The sequence below is a fragment of the Zootermopsis nevadensis genome, unplaced genomic scaffold (assembly GCF_977971745.1).
Source record: "Zootermopsis nevadensis isolate Lab colony 2312 unplaced genomic scaffold, Znev_1.0 Znev_ptg000028l, whole genome shotgun sequence".
Lineage (NCBI taxonomy): Eukaryota > Metazoa > Arthropoda > Insecta > Blattodea > Termopsidae > Zootermopsis > Zootermopsis nevadensis.
This window is the reverse complement of record NW_028259160.1, coordinates 18,562,531-18,582,843: the sequence shown is the minus strand read 5'-3', so window position 1 is coordinate 18,582,843 and position 20,313 is coordinate 18,562,531. Positions and strand designations below refer to the sequence as shown.

General features: G+C 36.7%; 2 long non-coding RNA genes across 2 annotated transcripts; one reads left to right on the top strand and one right to left on the bottom strand.

Annotated features, from left to right (window-relative positions):
- Positions 1-14,529: 14,529 nt before the first annotated feature.
- Positions 14,530-17,190, bottom strand: LOC110838239 (uncharacterized). The gene is made up of 3 exons (XR_015537439.1): positions 17,004-17,190; positions 15,729-15,788; positions 14,530-14,557 (listed from the first exon to the last, which is right to left on the bottom strand). It is a non-coding gene; the product is annotated as an uncharacterized LOC110838239 (long non-coding RNA).
- Positions 17,187-19,810, top strand: LOC147872381 (uncharacterized). Its single transcript, XR_015537440.1, has 2 exons — positions 17,187-17,771; positions 18,900-19,810. It is a non-coding gene; the product is annotated as an uncharacterized LOC147872381 (long non-coding RNA).
- Positions 19,811-20,313: the final 503 nt, after the last annotated feature.

Here is a 20,313-nt window from a genome sequence, read left to right as displayed (position 1 = left end):
GACCTCTGAAACGTTGGTTAACATCGACCAGACTACACAGCGCAATAACCCAGAAGACAGAAATCTTGAAATCTCATGAATGTAAAACAGAAACTGTAACCACTTGATCATGTTTCATAAAATAATGTTCTACACTTAATATTTGAAGGCAGTAAACTGGTGAATCTGGAGTGTTATGATGTGCTAGGATTAAAAGAGTGTTCTATTATCTTGTCATTACTTTCTGTCATGTTATGTTTAATTTTCTGAATTCATTAGTATGTTATTCTAAGTCATGTGTAGTCAGTATCAAATTTATTCAATGCAAACTCTTCAGAATCAGAATAACATGCTGACATTTCTGTCATTTATGTCTGTATTAAGAGAAGGTTTTGCTAGAAGCCAAGGTACTCTTCCTGAAATGCATTTAACCTTGTTACGTTGAAGTTTTGTGTGATGAAGGTGTGTTGTTGTTGTTAAACTGATGCATATTCTTGGACATTTACAGGGGGTACTAAAAGTTTGAAGTTGGCTCTTCTTGGCCAGTTATGATATTGTTTGCTTCTTCACCAATGTGCCAGTAGATGAAGTCTTTCAAGTCATCAGAAGTAATGTCAACATGTATCACATCTTTATTGAGCATTCCATCCTAAAAAATTATAACATTATGGATCTGTTAAATATTTGCATGAGAGCTGCTTATTTTCTGTTTGAAAATAAGTACTATCAACAGAAGGAAGGTGTGGAGTGTGGTTATGGGAAGCCAGTCTCTCCAGTTGTTAGTAATATCTTTATGAACACTGAAAAAGCAGATGCAGACCAACCAAGTGACTCAGACACATTTGTTGTTTGTAAACATGGACCACAAAGGTTACAGGAATTTATTCATTGTATCAGCAGTCTTAGACCCACCATATGATTCACCATGGAAGTGGAAACAATACTGTTCTATTGTTAGATGCCCTTATCACAAGGAGGGGTCCAACATTAGTCAGTAAGGTGTGTAGGAAACCTATTCACATTGGATGCTCTCTGCTTAAGAACTGATCATTCTCTGCTTATAAAAAGAATAGATATTTATTGCTTGAACAACCAAACCAAGGTATGTCAAGAAAGGCATGATTTCATGAACAAATCATATGGTACTCTGTACTCATCATTTAATTGTTATCAAGAAATCAGTGAAAATGGATATTCTGAAGGAATACCTCTTGATAAAATTGCCTTCGCCTATGTGAGGGGCGTATTTAAAAACATTCAATGAATTGAAAACTGTTTTTAAAACTAAATTTACTCTTTGTCAGTTACTGATAATGACTAGACTGGGCAGAGATATTCAAGAAGTGGCAGTGTGTGTAGTGTGATGGGTGCTCTCTTAGTGAAACAAATAGACCTTGGTAGTGCATTTCAGGAAACATAGACACAACCTTAGGTAGGGTCTGATTGAGAAATTCAAAGTGGTTCATCATGCATTTGAGGAAGGCCATCATATTTGTTGTAAAACAGCCAAGGTTTTACAAAACTAACTGAACAGCATATGCTGAAAATGGAAGGGATCATGTCACATGGCCTGTGTGGCTAATCTGATTATTTAACCGGTCTTGATCGCTCCTATTTTAATGTTCATCATTAGTAATGAAGCCAGCAAGTTACAAGTAATTTGATTTAGCAATCTTTTATTAGTTTATCTGTTCTGAACATATCAGTGTCTCGTCTACTGGTCTTCACTTGCACTTATTTTATATGCAGAGATTGATTTTTTTAACCTTTTAATAGGGGTTGATGTGAACATTGGTCTGCTTGATGTATTGTATTTCATCGAGATTTTACCACATTGTAATAATTTGTTGGGTGATTCTTTCAGTGAATGTTGTCTCTTGGAATTTTATTGTAGATCTTTTTCAGATTTTGGATTTGGCCTTGACTCCCCACCTGTTTTATGGTTTTGCTTCTTGGTCTGACATTTTACTACAGTAATAATGATGCTTTGTGGGCATGAGATTAAATTATAATTATCTAGTGATCAATTTCATGGATCTTTGAAGTTTGCAGTTTATGTACCTTGACTAGAACTGCTGTTGTTGTTCAGGGATTGAGAGCATCTCCTTCTAATGGACCCAACATGTTAGCTTTTACTTTACCTGATGATGGTAGCAGAGGAAAAAAAGAAGGATGAAGGAAAATGTCTAAGAACATGCATCAGTAAGTCCATGAGGTCCAAAATGTCAATTTTGGATCATCAATTTACAACTGTGGGTGTAACAAGGAACATAGTAATGCTTGTCCTTGGCTAGAGTTCAGTGTAAAACTTACCGCTTTCTGGGATGAACTGCGTTGCTGTTGAAAATTATCCAAGTCTGAGAAAACTTTGCAGTTTCCATCTTCAGGGTTAATATATTGGTTAAGCATTTGAAGCCTTATATGGAGGATGCAATAGGAGCAAGAATGGGATGTGATGGATCTGACTAGCAGAGTGCGAGAGTGGCCTGTTATCCAATTGGCAATGAGCACATGGTTGACGAAATAGGTGTGAATGCTGTGGCTTAGCATTGAGTTGCTTCTGAGTTCAGCACAGAGTACAAGTGTATTAACTAAAAAGAATCTTATTTGAAGCATCTTGTTGTGTAGCATATTACAAATACAGTGGACATTAATCCATCTACAGCTTTATTAAGCAATTTATGTCTTATTTTTCCTTTCCACTACATGTTTTGATCAATATTTTGACCATCTTCAGGTGGTACAGTTATTTATAAAGTCTAAAATTAAACTGTCACAGGATATCCTTCTTTATTCATCTTTTTCTATGGCTCTCCGGTCCGTATTCGGTCCATGGCCTCCTCAATTCTCGTCTTCCATTCGGTCCTATCCTCCACTGCTCTGTCCGAGGCTTTGATTGAGGTTTCGAAACATCTTTCTTTTTATGGTGCAAGGTTGTTAGCCTTGCGACCAACCCCCAACCTGGAGGACCAGGGTACCTGTCTTAGTCTGACCTCTCCCTCTCGACCAGTCTGGCTAGGGAGGCCCTACCAGTAGCTATGCTACCGCCAGCATAGCTCTTGGGATCACTGAGGTACTCAAGCCCCACCACCACGGCAAGGTGCAGGTACCATTAAGTGGGGATCCTTCTTTATAAATACTGTAATTTTAGGTTTAGTTTTCTGAAGATACCTAAATGGTCAGGATACACTGTACATACTCTACCATCTTTAACAAATGTGTGGAACTATGCGTGTTTGTAAAATTCTTTTGGTCAGTGGTGAAGAACATGGTACAACATCTATAAAAAGTTGATGGAGGCAGATGAATTGTGTTCACCAGACATGAGCTAGTAATGAAACTTGGGCATGGAATTCTGCTACCAGCACCTACTGTGTTATGACAGATCATTTAAATGTGCATTATTAGAAGAGAACTGTGTTTATTCACTATGTGGTTTGAGATTCTCACAGCAGTGAATATGAAGATAGTTGTGTTCTGGGTTGTTGCATTATGTAGTCTGGTAGAAGTTAACTGACATTTTAGAGGTACTTACTGCCTTCATTATCAGGGCACTGAGTCACTCATCATCCTGATGATGGTGGCAGCAAGCACCTCTGCAACATTGCTGAACTTATACCAGACTACATAATTCAAGAACCGAGAAGACTGCCATTTTCATATTTACTTACTGTTTGCAGTTTGGTTGTTGGCATTGTGCAAAAGAGTAGTATTACCAGTTTGGAATATGTGAACCATCTGATTGAAATGGTGATGCTCAGTGGAAGAAGGTATAAATTTGTTTCTGTCATATGGCAGAGACTTCCCTTGCTTTGCTAAATATCACAATTTGAGCCACATTATTCCTGCATTTCTAGAGAAATAGAACAAATGGATAATCATGGCAGGACTTGGAAGATATGATTTGAGTGAAGTTGCAGCTGAGACTGGAAAGAAAGAAAGAAAGAAAGATCATTTTTACAAAATATAATTTTGGATGGTTTAGATGTCCACATGGAAGATTTAGCGTGGGACAGTAATGATGACAAAATCAAATGAGATGGCAATTATGTTAGCAATGAAGCTGAGTATTAGGGACAATATAATTATTTTCATTCTTTTGTGGTTTTATTAGCAATTGCACTTCTTTTTCCAGATTTATAGAGCCAGGCTAGCTACATTAATATGATAGATATATTGCTAATTGTTTTAAGAAACAAAATAAAGAATTTGGGTGAATATCTTATTTAGGGCCATATGGTATTTGGATGAATATGATAATACAATATTTTATAAATATAATACATTTATTTTATGGTTGCTTTTGAACTTTGGTAAGAAAACTTTATGTAGAGAGATAGGTATGTTGCACACATACTGAGGAGTTAAATGGTTCCACTCTTAGAAACTAAATTTGAAATCTGTAAGTCTAAAAAGTTTGTAAAATTTGAATTCTTACTCTTTTGAGGTTGACATTCTAAGCAGCAAAAGTATATACTAAGTAGTTTTATTTCTGTGAGCAATGCAGCAGGTTCTTTTCTAAAAATAACTGATTTGACAAATATTTATTATGCAGGAAAGTATAAAACATTTGTAAAAAAACATAACGAAAAGAATGTTCATTTGATAGCTTGAACCTGGCTTTGCAATGTTGTTCATTGAATTTATATGTTTGAACAGGTCTTTATGGTTCAGAAATCTTTCTTTCTTTCTCTCTCTCTCTCTCTCTCTTTCTTTCTTTCTTTCTTTCTTTTTATCCCATATTGGTAGAAAGAGCTTTCAAAAATTCATATTCTGTTTCAAACATTTGTAAGAACCTGCTTCTCTTCATGGTAATCTGATGGTGTTTCTGCAGGCTGCTGATACATCTCCATATCTGTTGTATTGTTAATACACTATAGAAATACAGTAGCAGCTACAGATTATGAACAAAGTAGGATTTGAAGTTCTCATGGTGGTGAATATGAAGATGGCTGTCTTCCAGGTTCTTCCACTATGTAGTCTGGTATATATATGCTACATGCTCCAGTCCCAATATAAGGAACCTCTGAATTATTTGTGAGGAATTTACTGTAGTTTTGACATGATGTTGTTCTGTTTGTGTTACTTATTAAAGTAGCCCTGAATTGATTGTAATATAAATCAGAGCTTGTAGGTTGTTAATGCTAATATTCAAGCCTGTAGATAATGCTAAGATGCTTTATCATTATGAAATGTGTTATAGCAATGTTTCTCAACTAGGAGTATCCAAACTTCTGGGGATCCCAAAGTTGTCTGTGAATGGCCTGCAAGTTCAGTACAGTCCACAACTGTAATCTTGAGACTTGCGGGGTGAGGAAGTGGGGTGAAGGAGGAAGGGGGAAAGATAGCGTCTGCCTTTAATGTTACGGACTTCCTGCATTCCTTGCAAGTCTCAAGATTACAGTCGTGGACTGTAGATTATATGCTTTTATATTTTTTATGCTGTGTTGACATAACTTTTAAGCTTCTTATCATCATAATTTTACTTTTATATTGAAGTAAAATCCATGCCATCTGCCTATATTTTAGTTAGTCTATACTTTTCTGAATCAAAATGTATGAGATAATGTTGGGCAGTGGGTCCACAGTACCGGAACAGTTGAGAAACACTGTTATAGCATGATAGTCTGTACATATGCATATGGTACATACAGAATGCTATGAAGATGAATGTTTGCATCTTGAAATTGAAAAATTTACAGTGATGTAGAAGACAGCAATCTTCAGTCTTACTGCTGTGAAAACCTCAAATCTTACACAGTGATATAGAAGTGTGAGTCCTGTACAGATCCTTGAAATTAAAATAAAGGTAATTTGAGTAGGGGGGAATAATCTGACATATTGTTCACTCAACTGTAGCATGAGTTTGTCACACGAAGCAAATTAACAATGTTTCCTAAGTTGGTGCATTACATAGACTATAATGTCCAAGCACTGTATTTCATGATAAGTGTCAGAGTGAAACAAAATTTAGGAAAGTGTAATATATATTATTTCTGTCACGCATAAAACAAGTTTTATTGTCACTAACACAAAGTTATTGTAACTGGAGTGACATGTTTCAGTCACTAGACCATCTTCAGGCTCTTGACAGATGCAGTTAAATGAAAGAGAAAACTGTTGCTGCAGAAAATCAAGAATAGTTATAACATAATCAACTGTCTGGGTATGAAATACTTTCAGGTCAAATATTTAAATTACATACAAATAAATGGATGGATCCAACCTGTAATATTTATAAAATAAGTAGGAATGGGATTTATTTATTTATTTTTTAGTTTTTTGCACTTTGTTTCATTCATTTATAATGTCTTGCCCAAATGAAAAACATTTATATTGTCTTATATCTGGAAGTAATTTTAGGTAAGTTGTGTCACAGCTCCAGCAGTTGCGTGGTTCTGGATGTATTCCTTTTATAGAGAGAGCTAATTGAGCTGGTTTTTTAAAAGACAACTTTAACAAGATGTAAAATTACTGCTAAATGTAACAAAGCATATGTGCTCCATATGAAAAAGTAGAAAGTGCAACAAAACAACATTTTGTTATTCTTTATGTCATTAATTTTAAAATATGTAACATACAAGTACATCATACTTCATATGCACACAGGTGGTTATGTAATTACAATTCTAGATATTAATGGAATATCAGCAGTCATCACTTTTATTTAAGTATATTTATGAAGTACCTGAAGATTACCTTCAAAGACTGAAACGTGTTGTTCTTGCTTCACAAGTATATTATAATACTTTCTCTTCCACAGCCTTCTTCATTTTGTGTGTGTGTTAGGTTGCAATCTATAATTTATTTTTTAATTATACAATAAGTATGGAGATAATTATCTGTGTTACGAGCTTTTATTCAGAGTTTGATACTTATCAGAAAATGAATTTATGTTTAAATAAATAAATATATATGTATATCAGAATAAATAATTGCTTTTATAAAATAAAATTGTTTTATATACATCTCATTACTGTTTGATGTTTCTTGTATTATAACTTGAGTTGCATCTGTGGCATGCCCCTCACAGGGTCTCCTTGATTCCAGCACCAACTATGAAGAATAGGTATTAGAGTTTTAAAGGATGCATCCTGTTGTATGTTGAATGTTAGGTTGACAGTCCATCTACACAACAATTCTTGATTATAGTTCCAGTGTTTGTTAAGAATCCATTACATGTTTTGACTTTAATTGGTAATCATCATCTTTAAGAATCCAAAACTTATATATATATATATATGACTGCTAATTTGTATACACATTTTCTGTTGACTTCACCATGTGATGGACTGTGTCTTAAACAGCTTAACTTTTTAGTGGAGTGGACTATGTAGTTTCAGTTATGGGTGGAAAGCTGCATTTGAACTGAACTTGTTGATTTTCATTGATGGGGAGAGCTGGGTGGATGGGGGAGGGAGGGCGTGGGTGGGTACGATGGTAATATTGGTGAATGGAGAGAATGGTCTTTAGATGTTAAGGTATTATTGGAGTTTATCAGGATTTAAAAAATAGGGTTGTTGCTATTTGGGTTTGTTTTGCTATTGTATATATGGAATTTTTCTAGTATGTTCCTGTAACTGCATTTTGGCATCTGAGTATTTTATTGAGTCTTCCAAGATGCCATATGAGTGTCCATTCTGTAGAATATATTGGGAAAGTCCTGTGTTAGGTTTATTAGTTTTGAAATTTCTGCCTGTTTGTCCTATATAATGTTTATGGTTTGAGGAAGCACAGTGGTGTTTGAAAAAGTCCAAACATTTGCAATTGGTAATTCAACACCATAACCAATAACATTTTGAGATGAACCATTCTTTAAATGTAGACACATGAACCTTCATGAAAATAGTATATAACCTTAATAAAATCTTCTTACCAAAGAGGATTTTATTGCATTTAGTCGCCGCAAAAGCCTGAAGTTATATAGTACATAACCTATACAAATCTATGTTGTTAGAGATTTAAGGTTTTTACAGTGGTGGTGAGGATGATGTTCTTGGTTTTGGCACCATGTTGATTGGTCAGTAGATGCCAATAGTTTGGAGAAACTCTTGCCCATAGGTTTTCACAGCTAGAATTCAACATTTCAGCAAACAATGCAGTTGCCATTTTTAAGGTGGGTATATGGTGGGGCCAGTTCAGAAGGTCTTATACAGGGCAGGCAGTGAGTGGCAAGATAAATTTGATGGTGCTGATAAGTGGAGTGGAGGAGCAGATTGGTATCCTATGGGAGAGGAACACGTGGCTGAGGAAAGGAGGTGACGGAATTTTGAGAGGAGGTGACAAGGATGTTGTGACCATTGTTGGCAAGGTGTACATAAGACAAATCAGCCATATCCACCAGTATTATGTAACACATGACACCAGATTGGAGAACCAGCAGTCCTTGGTTGCCAAGCATTCTACAGCCACCAGAGATGGCATTGACTTCAACAAGACAGAAGACACTGCCAACATCAGCTACTGTCCCTGCATAATCAGGTTAATTGAGATATTCAAGCACCCACACAACTTCAATTGCAAAGATGGCTGCAGGCTAAGCAAAACCTGGCTTCACCTGTTTTACCCCAAACCACTGAATCTAGTGGGCCCTCAGAAGAGCACGTCCACCATCACCTCTCTGAACCTCATGTTTGTTGAATAGCCAGTACTCCTTTCCGTTTAATCGCTGCAAATACTTTCCCGTCCATCTTCAAACGTACATTCGAGCCTGGTGATAGCCATATTTGGCTGAAACATGTAGTTCAACAAAAAGCAACTGAACAATGAGTATGTGAAGAAGTGACTATGAATAATTCCAAACAAGTATCACCATGACGCACAGGGATCCTACTCTAGGTACTTGTAATTCCACTCCTTAGAGGGTTACAGATCAGCCTACAAGAGAGACAACCTTCCACAAGGGTAGGATCACTGCTGCAAAAACCTCATATTTCAGAATGTACAAATTAGACTGGGACACTGTGAAAGATTCAACTTCCAACTTTCAGCCACTCTTTTAGATCCAGAATTTGAGAAAGCTGCTTTCAGTATTGAATAAAATGCATTATTAGCAAGGAATTTGTGACTTGTGAGCTATCTCCAGTCTGTAAAGAAATAGCTGAAAAACAAATGTCGCACATTGAAACAACAACTCCGAAGACCAGTGATACAATTACCAGCTCCAGTGATGAAATATGGAACTTCTTTGACAAAAAAATTTGTAACCAGTTATCAACACTACTGTCATTATACATCATTCTTGAATTTCCTTACTAGGACAGAAAATGAAGTCCAACACAGTTCTGTAACAAACTTTAGAGTTCAATGCACCAGCTTCTGCAACTTGCCTTACAATATCCGAGTGTGCCTGCTGCATCTGTTCCTTTTGAAAGGATTTTCTTCAAAGCAGGTTTAATTATGAAAGTAAGACAAAACAGGCTGAAAGAGGAAAATCTAAAGGTTTTAATGTTTTAAACTCTGACGATGTGAATGTTTTAAAGGCTCTGACCTGAGTTTACTTACTTACACTATGGAGCTGAGTACTTCCTGAGAAGCCAACAGTCACTCAGCCACTCAAAAAATTCCCAACATTTTATGGAACCCAAAGGTTCATTACCATGTACACAACAGCCTGCCACTCGCCCCTCTTCCGGTCCATCTGATTCCAGTTTATACCACTCCATCTTATATCTATGATCAATTTTAATAGTATTCCCCATCTACGTCAAGGTCTTCCCAGTGATTCTTTCCTTCTGGTTTGTCCACCAAAATCCTGTATGCAGTCTTATTTTCCATGCGGGCTACTTGCCCTACTCGTCTCATCCTTGACTTGATCAGTCAAATTATTTTTTGGCAAAGAGTACAAATTATGAAGCTTCTCCTTATGCAACTTTCTCAGGCTCCTAGTAATTCATCTCACTAAGGTCCAGATATTCTCCTCAGTACCCTGTTCTCAGACACCCTCATTCTACGTTCCACCCTTAGTGTGAGACACCAATTTTTCACCCATACAAAACTAGAGGCAAAATTGTAGTTTTGTATATTTTAATCTTTACGTTTTGGACAGCATACTAGAAGACAATGGTTCTGAATTTAATGGTAGCAAGCATTAACTAGATTTAATCTTCTCTTAACTTCCACATGAATCAAATTTTGATCTGTTACTGTCGCTCCCAATTATCTGAACTTTGCCACATTTTCAAAGAATCCATCAGCTGTCTATGTTATGATTTTACCCTGCATTCTGGTGACAAGACATCAACATATACTTAGTTTTCTCTGTGTTTACTTATAGACGAACCTAATTACTAGCGCCAATTAGAGCTGTGGTTTTCTTTGTGATATTTATGTTATTCCCCAATATATTCACATCATCATCACAGACCAGAAGCCGATGTTCCCATTCAATTTCAGTCCCTCTTGGTTCTCTTGGGCCTTCCTAATTGCATATTCTAAAGCAAAGTTGAAAATAAATTGTGATAAAGCATGTCCTTGTTTTACCCCATTTTCAATAGGAAACGCGTCAGACAAATGTTTACCTATGTGGACTTTACTATTGGTTTTGTTTAAACACATTTTAATAAGCCTCAGTTTTATGGGTACACCAGACTGAATGAGAATATTGTACAATACTTCCGTTCCAACTGAATCATATGCTTTTTGAAGTCTATGAATAGCTGATGTACTTTCTCACTGTACTCAAAAATTTTCTGCAGTATCTGACGAATTCAAAAAATTTCATCATCAGTTGACGTATTACGTCGAAATCCACACTGATGAGTCCCAATAATTTCGTCTTCATATGGACTTAACCTTGAGAGGAGGATGTTGTTTAAAATTTTGTATGAAGTGGATAACAGTGATATGCCTCAATAATTACTACAATCAGTTTTATCGCCCTTCTTGAAAATTGGTACAACCCTATGAACATTCAATAGATGAGAGAAGTAATTCTTCCACCTATTCAAAATGTTGTGGGAATCTGCAAGCACACCACCATTCACATTTTTAGCAACTTCTAGGATGGTAACCCTTCCTTAACTCATTTATACCTCTCTTTACGTCTCTAATGTACTTGTTCTTACTGTGAGTAACAAGTTCATTCTTGTCGTCTTTCAGATATTCCCTCTTCTTGTTCTTGCAACAGCGCAATACAGTATCTGCATTACAGCAGTTATAGCTGTCTGTTTATACTCGGGTCATTATGATGCCGTATCCGCGTCCTTCCCAATTCATTATTCAACCATCATTCGACACTGAGTGAGCAAGGAAACAGTCAACTTGAGTACATTTTTTTTTGAGGTGAAGTTGGAGCCAGCGAACCAGAGTCAACCGTAAACAGAAAACCAAACAGCGGCACTACAACTTCACAGTTTGTCACTTTACCGTTCTCATGCGGCAACTTCTACAATTACTGAAGACGATACAAACTGTTTTCTTGCAGTTTAGGAAGCACAGCGACAGGGCTGGAACAGAAACAGGCTACTCGTTCTTTTCCTCTTCTTGTTCTGTTTATTCTCCTTCTTGCCCAAAACGTCTTTGTTTTTCTTTCTTCTCCATTCCTCCCAATTATTTATTTCGTGGCGTTTTTCTTGTTTTCTCGCTCCTTATACGTACTTTGTTTCTTATCAATCCTTTCTTTCTGCTCATAACTCTTCTTCTCTCTCTCTATAGCGTATTTCATGTGTTTTTCTTTCAAATTATTTTTCTTCCCATCCGTCTCATCGTTCTTGTGCCTTATCTTCCTCCGTCTTCTCTTCCCTCCCTACATACCGTTGTTTGTCTCCTCTCTTTCCTACTTTTTATAGGTTGTACTATGTGAGTGGCTCACTTAGCCTCTAAAAATATTTAGTTTACGTTCTACCGGAAGACTAGCATAGGATGCGAAATGTACCTTACAGGATTTCTAGGAAAGGTACCGGGAATACCAAACTTTTCCTCGACTTTAAGACGCGCTTTTAATGGAGTCTAAATAAGAATTGATATAGCGTCTTTTTCGTGAAAACACATTAATAAATTAAGGGTTGATTCAAGGTAGGGAACGCTGGCTGGCTTTTGTAAACACAGTCATGAATTTCCCAAGGCTCCATAATAGGCAGGAAAAGACAGGAATAGCTGAACTACTATTAGCTTAAAAACAACTTAATGTGTTGTAACACACGTGGCCAGATCAAGACATTATTCACATTTGTCATTTGCACATAAATATTTCTAAAGGAAGTAGACAAAGATAAATACATTCACGTGTGTTTTTCTATGCTACAAAAATGCGAAAAAGAACTTGATGAAGCGTTAAGGTGACGACTGACTTGTAACATTTACTCGTAATGTAACATTCGCGGCGAGCATGTTACATTACACCACAACTGGTGAGGCGTATCGAATGCTCGTTTTGAACTCTCGGCTCGACTGTGCTCGTGTGCGCTCCATTCATTTCATTCAATATGTCGGACGTGGAGGTTGTGTTATCTTTGTTTCATTTAATACGCTACTCTTATTTAAAGAACTCGTGAATGCTCGTTACGACGCCGCTCGACTGACTGACTGACTTGTAATGTAACACTCAAAGGGATTCGCGAAAAAACCGACAACACGATGGAGCGCCCGCGAGCGTGAGCGGCTCACATCGAGCGGCTCCGTTCGCTGTCTTCACTTCTGTAACGCTCGATTTGTAACACGTTACATTACAGGCAAATGTTACTAGTCAGTCGCCACCTTTATGGTTCGTATGTAGCAGTAAACGCAGAAACATATATAGAATATAGTAGATAGTGCACTGCGAATATTTATGTCAAGACATTCAGTACATGAGACTGGGGTAGATTTCGAAACAGCACGTCTATCGCCATTTGTATTGTTTACGAATACTCCAAGATATAAGTGAATTATCATATTTATATGGCTAAGTTAATTATATGCACCTTGAAAGTTATGCATTACGTCTTTCACATTTATTTTCATCATAAAATACGTCTGGAATCAGACAAATACATGCGTTTATGTGAGGCAGCGCTTAATTAATGTTACCTCATATTTATCATTTTACTTATTACATCACTCACAGTTAGCAGTGTATGTCGTATTTTTGTGAACACACGCATGAAGCGAGACTACACTACATTCTGAGGCTTTACGTGTTTTACATTTCTTGTTTATAAAACTTTGAGGCATTTGATTTATTTTGCTGTACTGAAGGAATGTTATAGAACTTGGTTTCGAGATATTACATGTTTCATAACTCTCATTGTTTACAAGTATATATCCTGTAATATGCGGCCAAATGTATGTGGTATACCCGTGGCTGCACCGAAAAATGTAAGTCAACTCGATGAGGACTTGCATACAAAATTCGTGGTACATGTAACAAGAATTTTTTCATCGAAATATCAGGGGAAGTTTTAAAAAATTCCTGAAATATATATAAATAGCTTTAACTATATGTCATTTCCGCCGACATTATATAGTGTGTCCACAAAGTCCCTTCGGGGTTTTGAAAAATTGTGGCGCGCAAAGAAATTGAGCTAGCCACATGCGGTTTGCGGCAGATTACAGCGAAACTCTGCCGCAAATCGCATGTGGCTAGCTCAATTTGTTTGCGCGCCACAATTTTTCAAAACTCCGAAGGGACTTTGTGGACACACTGTATGTAAAAAATTCTATGCGTATCATTGATACAAAAAGTCAGTGCAATGAAAGTTACAAGTTGCTTTTTCTTAAACTATGCAATAGAAAGATTCGTCGTCAACATTAAAATAATTTTGGTCATTATGCGATCCACCATTATTTGATCTTTTAAGTTTAGAAATTTCCAATTTAAAAGGTAGTTTATTTTCAATAGCAAACATTTCTTTAATTGTGTCGTAGTTGACAACGATACAATTCCCGGGTTTAAGAATCTCGTGAATATTTTCACTATAACTTTTTGTTATGAGACAAGTGGAAACTGTTTCGATTTTGTTTATAGCTGTTAGTGTAAACCTGAAAGTGTATTTAGAGGATTTGTTTTCCGGCCCGACATATATGACAGCACAGTAAAGGCCGCCTGCTATAACTTTCCAAACAGCATAGAAAAGTTCTCCGAACACTAACAATGCTTTACTCATACATAATGTATGTGTCAGTGGCGATAAATGACTATAGAATTTTCCTCCTCCGTAAATTTCTAAACTCATTCCTTTGTGGTCTCTCAGAACATGACTTTTTAAGTCTGTTATAGGGCAATTCCGGGTACAGTTCACGTTTGATATCTTGGAGAAAGGGCACCTGTAGCTTCCAAAAGCACATTCCGCTTGATGTTCCGATAAGAGGTGTATGGGGAGAAGTTCAGGGCACCCGGCCTTGTTGTTGGAGCAAGGGAAGCCGATATGACGCGATATTTTCTCCAGTGACAGGTTGCGGACAGGAAGAAACCGTTCTCTGCAAGTCGGACACCGGTGAAGGTTCGGCTTGCAAGCGAAGCAGATGTTATGTCCGTTCCCGCAAATTGTAATGGGAGGTTCCATGTATTCGTAACATACAGGACATTCCAGTTCCTTTAGTATCAGCTGGTGAAGTTCAGTAGCGTCCATTGGGAATCTATTTACACTGTAATCAGCTTCTGTAACGCATAATTATAGGTTATAAAATATATTACACTAATCACATATAACTACTGAATATGAGGAAGTTTACAGCTACGGAAAATGAAAAAGTTGACAGTGGAACCACGGTTCCGGAGAATCTGACGTAAATACGTCTCTGTAATGTAATGTAATGTAATAATTCTTATATAAGATAAGTACCTGTGATATTGTAAAACGTTTTTACCAGCACAAAATTATCTAGTCTACGACGCACTTCTTCTACAAGCGATTCACAGCTCAGCTCTTTCCGCAATAATGAAAGCGGATTGTTGACGGCAATAATGTAACTTAACAATGCAGAGTAAACAGATGACGCAACAATTAGTTTCTTAGGCAACATAACAATGCACGCAGGAGTTCATATAAAAGCTGACCATTGTTGTCGGTCCATATTTACACATTGTTGGTATGGATCTTACACTTTTTTGCCGAATGACCCTTCCGTATAGATGTATTTACGTCAGAATATTATAGCCTGTTTTATTAATTATGTGCAACTGTATACTTTGGCAACCATAAATCTGAACAGGTTACGATAACGTCTCAGTAAATATGAGAAATGTTCCATTACGTCAATTCCGTGTAGCTGTAGATTTAGAAATACAGTAGATTCCGGCTAATTGGGCAATTGGTTAATCGAGCAGCCGTTTATTTGGGACAAATCTTAAACAACAAACCTTTTTTACTCTTTACGTGGAACTTCGCGTAATTAGGGCAGCCGTCTAATTGGGCCAAAGTGTTCTAGTACCGATGTGTTCAAATTAACCGGAATCCACTGTATCGTACTAGATTAATTATAAAGAAGATTAAATTATGAGAAATTGTCTATTGAATTAATTCCATGCTAATGTAGCTGACGTGAGATGGTTTACTATATCTGTCCTACCAAACCGCATATCAATAGAAATATTGGACTGCATTAATCACATGTAAGTGCAGATTGTGTTATATTAACCCACTATGATGTGTTAACACTGCACACCAAGAAATGTCAGATTAAGTTGACCGGAATAACGTTTTATAAACATCATAAAACTGAGCAGTATTGGTGTCGGATGTTTGTAGCAACTTGCACCGGGTGTTTATTTACTTGTAGGTTGGTTTAAAATAATTGAACACAAAACTGTTTTTATTTTGTTGAAATACCTTAAATATCTTGTGCACGCCGTTTCAGGAATGAATTAGCGAATTACTGTATTTACGCACCTGGAAAAACGTCTTATTTGAGTGAACCAGCATCCATCACTTTCCTTTAATATTTTTCTTTATGTTTGCCTACAGCAAGTCTGTTTTAATTACTTCATAACTAATTACTTTCCTTGTTTGTCTTGTTCAAATACGGACGTGTGGCCTGTTACTATTTAGAATTAATTCCGTAATTTCGAATAATTAAGATATTTTTTACAGTTGAGAGAGAGACACGCCACAGGCCCCTAGTTACACAGGACAGCAAAATAATCACGTGACTATGTTTAATTATTTAATCATTTTTAGTTCAAACTATATATTTAGCTGCAATTTTATATTATTTGTATGTGTTGTTTTAAGTCATTTATGAAATCATTATAATTAAATTACTGAAAATTTTGGACAACATGAGGTGTTATGATGACTTTTAATCAAGAGTTGGTCTTGAATAATTAACTGAGAATTCATGTTTCGGGGTATTTCGCAGTTTTTGAAATCCAGTGTCTTCAGCACTGTAACTTCTGGTTAATTTGACGGGTTTCCTGTTTGTTATTTCCAAGTGTTTAGATCGTGTGATTTGATAATATGCGCCAAATGAGTTTGCCTAAAATATTTGACAGTGGTTGAAACAACACATGTTTAATAGTTTAAAATATGCGGCACTCCCCAAAGCATCCTAAATATTTATTATGCTCTCTTTGTTCTTATCCGTAGTGTTAATTGCGATTATTAACCAAGATTTGTATAATATAGATAAAACGTTTTGTGTCAAATACCATATTGCAATAACATTGATAACTGTCACTTTATTTATTTTTATTCGTATTTTAATACATGGTTACGCCAACGGAATTGAAGGAATCGGCGAAACACAGTTATGGGTAGACTAACCGCAGGCACTAAAATTTAATTTTAAAAATTTCCTTTACAGTCTTTTGCATCTTACTTTACCATACATATTGAAAAAATTCAGTCAGTAAGAAAAGAGGCCAAGCGTCCAAAACTCACGACGTATAGGATCTCACAAAAATTGGACCTTTTGATTCTATAAATATTTACATGTTATCCGACTAGTTACATTAAACTGTATATTTCCTTTTCATTTGCAAATTCGATGAGAAATCTCTGATTACATTTCATGAATGAATTAAGGAATCTGCAATTCAAAAATGTATCAAGCTGTGTCGGAAACTAACCACAGTATTTAGTTCATTGACACAAAAAGTTACTTACCGACAATCCGCAGTTGACCACGATGGAAGACAGTACTGACAGCTCTGATCTTAACTTCATGCGCAAAACACCCGTAAGAGGGCACGTTACTTCGATCGCTGCACGTAAACAAATCCGTTACGTGCAGGGCTTTTCCGAGTGTCGCAGCGTTACGAATTGAATATTACAGTTTTAGAAGGCGGAGTAAGGAGAGTGCATTTTCAGTTGAATTACATTTTTAAAATTTTTATATCAGTGATATTTTCACGAAAGTATATGTAGTGAACACATATTGAGGAGAACACACGAATCCATCCATTCGCGTGTCCCGAACTTTTATCTTCGCATCTCGGAACCTCCTGCTTCTTACTTTTTAATTCTCTGTCAAAGATAGTTTTTGATAATTGTGCAATTATGTTAGGTGCAGGCAGAAATAAAGGACAATGATATTTTGTGTGGTGACAGTTCTCAAGAGACTATTCTCCTTATAGCATTATTTCTGTTTTGTGTGGGTCAATGAATGAAAAGTGTCGAATCTCTTCCATCTCCCCACAGTACAAAATTTTGAGTTTCTTGCTAGCTGATGTGGACCTTTATTTAAAGCTGAAGCAAAGGCATTATAGTCGCGTAATTCGATCGTGTTAGATGTGGAAGGGCATATGTGTTAGTTACTATTCATTTTACCCAACAAGTGTCATTCTTTGAGCGGTCTGTTGTTTTGAAGAAAGAAGAAATCATACTTTGTTCATTGTACCGAGTGCTCAGCTTTGTTAGTCCTGTCCATGCATGGTAATTTTGTATTAAATTACATAATTATCCAGTTAAGTTCCACAAATTATGTAGTGCCTGCAGCAGGCTAAAATGTGTGCGGAGTAAATTCTTAGGATTCATCAAAATGTGTTAAATATTTAATAATAAACAGGTACATTTGCAATATTTTCTCGTATGTACAGCTTTCCGCAGTTGAACATTTTCAGAAATCTTGAAACCATCTACACGATTTTTTGAAGAAGACTGTAGATGCTAGTTCCATTCAGTCTCATTGATAAACTAGGGGTCCTTCAAAACAAGCTCCCTTTCTGGAGATACGAAGCTCCGAAACGGAGGCCAAACTCAAACTTCGGACAGGTGAATTTTCATCTCTGGAAACACGCAATGGCACAACACATAAAACACATTCGTATGTATATTCCACCATGAAAAAGGAATTTTCACTGCCAGCCATTTCCAGGCAAAAATGATGCAGTTTTATTTTTTCATGTAGGCGTAATGTTACTAGACGATGGATAATATCCAAGAAAATTTTTATTCAATTGACTCTTCACCATCGTCAAGAAGTTTTAGATTTGTTATTTTACATTGTTCAAATAATCAAACAATTATTATACCAAAGACACAGAGCACAGGCAAAACATATCTGTCCACTCCAAATGCTAGGGGAGTAACGATGATGATAATAATAATAATAACAAACAAAGTCGGTTCTGTGCCTGATAATCACGTCATGAAGACGTTAACAGAGCGTCGAACTAATTTCATATACTGTTCATTACAGACCTTAGTACGCTCAGGCACTGGCTGTGTTTGCTTGGAAAATACATTAGTTTTGAACCAGGAAGTTTCTCTTTTCCACCAACTGTAGATCGACTGTAAACCTGGAAATCCAATTCCCTTTGTTCATCACATAGTCAGCCACTTTGCTCATTCAAAATCGCAAGTCGGTACTTACCCTGTAAGTGTAATATAAGTAATCCGTCACTGTCCGTCTTCCTCAGTGAACCACAATCACTGAACGAAATTGCATTAGTTCAGTAGTAACGCGCTTGGAAATTGTATTCCGTACCGGAACACACAGAATATCGACATGCGTTCTTTGCAACATAAATGTACACATTAATTCCGTCACTCTGTTCTCAGGCACCCTCAGTCTACGTTCCTCAATTAAGCTACCGATGTTCGTGTTATCTGTGGTCGCCATGGCGAGAGGAACAGCTGAAGAACACAATTAAGCAATACTCTCCGAAAGGCTAGTACAACACCGACTGAAACACTGTCAACGGAGCACAGGTGGTAAAAATTCAAAGGATATTATTGTCATGTTGTGTACAAATTTGAATGGCACCGACAAATTACTCCCATTGATTATTAGAAAATACAAAAGCCCAAGATGTTCCAACATTGTGCACGATTGGCCTTGCGATTATCGATATAATGCAAGGGCTTGGTTGACGGGTGAAGATTTCCAACAGCGTATTTTGTAAGTGAAAAATCAAATGAAGGCAGAGAAGCGAAACTTCTGCTCTTGATTGACAATTGTTCGGCGCGTAAGAATGTGCCACGATATGTTGAGAACATTAACGCTGTGTTCCTGCCACCTAATATTGTACTTCAATTTTTCAACGTCTGGACGAGGGGATAATTCATACAGCAAACGTCGCGGATAGTGCGGCGAATGTGGGTTGTGACGCAAACAAAAATATTTTGGAGGCAATTCAGAAGCTCAGAGGGGCTTCGTAAACATTAAGTGCTGCTACAGCTACGAATTGCTTTCACAAAGACGTAAGGAAAAGTGAAATTGAAAGTGCAAGTGACGCTGATTGGCTACGACGTGACACCAAAAGGCAGGGGCTGCTTGGACTCTTAATAAATCTTTGGAAAATGTGACGCTTGGGAACGTCAATTAGCTAGTGATCGGCACAGCATGATGAAAACTATCAATGATGAGATAAAAAAAATGACAGTGGAACAACGGTTCCCTAGTTAACGTTGAATAACGTTTAACTGTAGAAGTATATTTGTACTGAAATAAAATTTTATTTACACATTAATGTGTACCTTTACATATTATCTATACGTGACGTCATCCGCCGACAGCTTATCGATGTGTTGCGTCATGTACTGAACACACTCACTCTAGAACCGTTCTTTGCTACCACATAAATGGCAAAAACTCCTAAACCGTAAGAGTTAGCTGAAATCTGTTTGCAAATTTGAAAAGCTTGTGTTTATTTACGTATTTCACTCGCAATATGTCCGGATCTAACTCTTACGCTTTAGACGTGGTAAGCGGTTGAAGTTAAGGAACGAGGGTATAGTTATTACATGTTTTGGGTAATCATTTCAACAATGTGTGAAATATGCATTATAGAATAAAGTCAACATCATGTAGAAAAAGTCCTTTATTTACTCTTTAATTTACATATAGGTTTATATTCTCTATCTTACATAGGTCTCGAGTTATTGGCTTTCGAAGAAGTTACACACCAGTGTTACCTTATATCTTACAATTTCTATCGAGTGTACCGTGATTTTATAAACGTTATTCAACGTT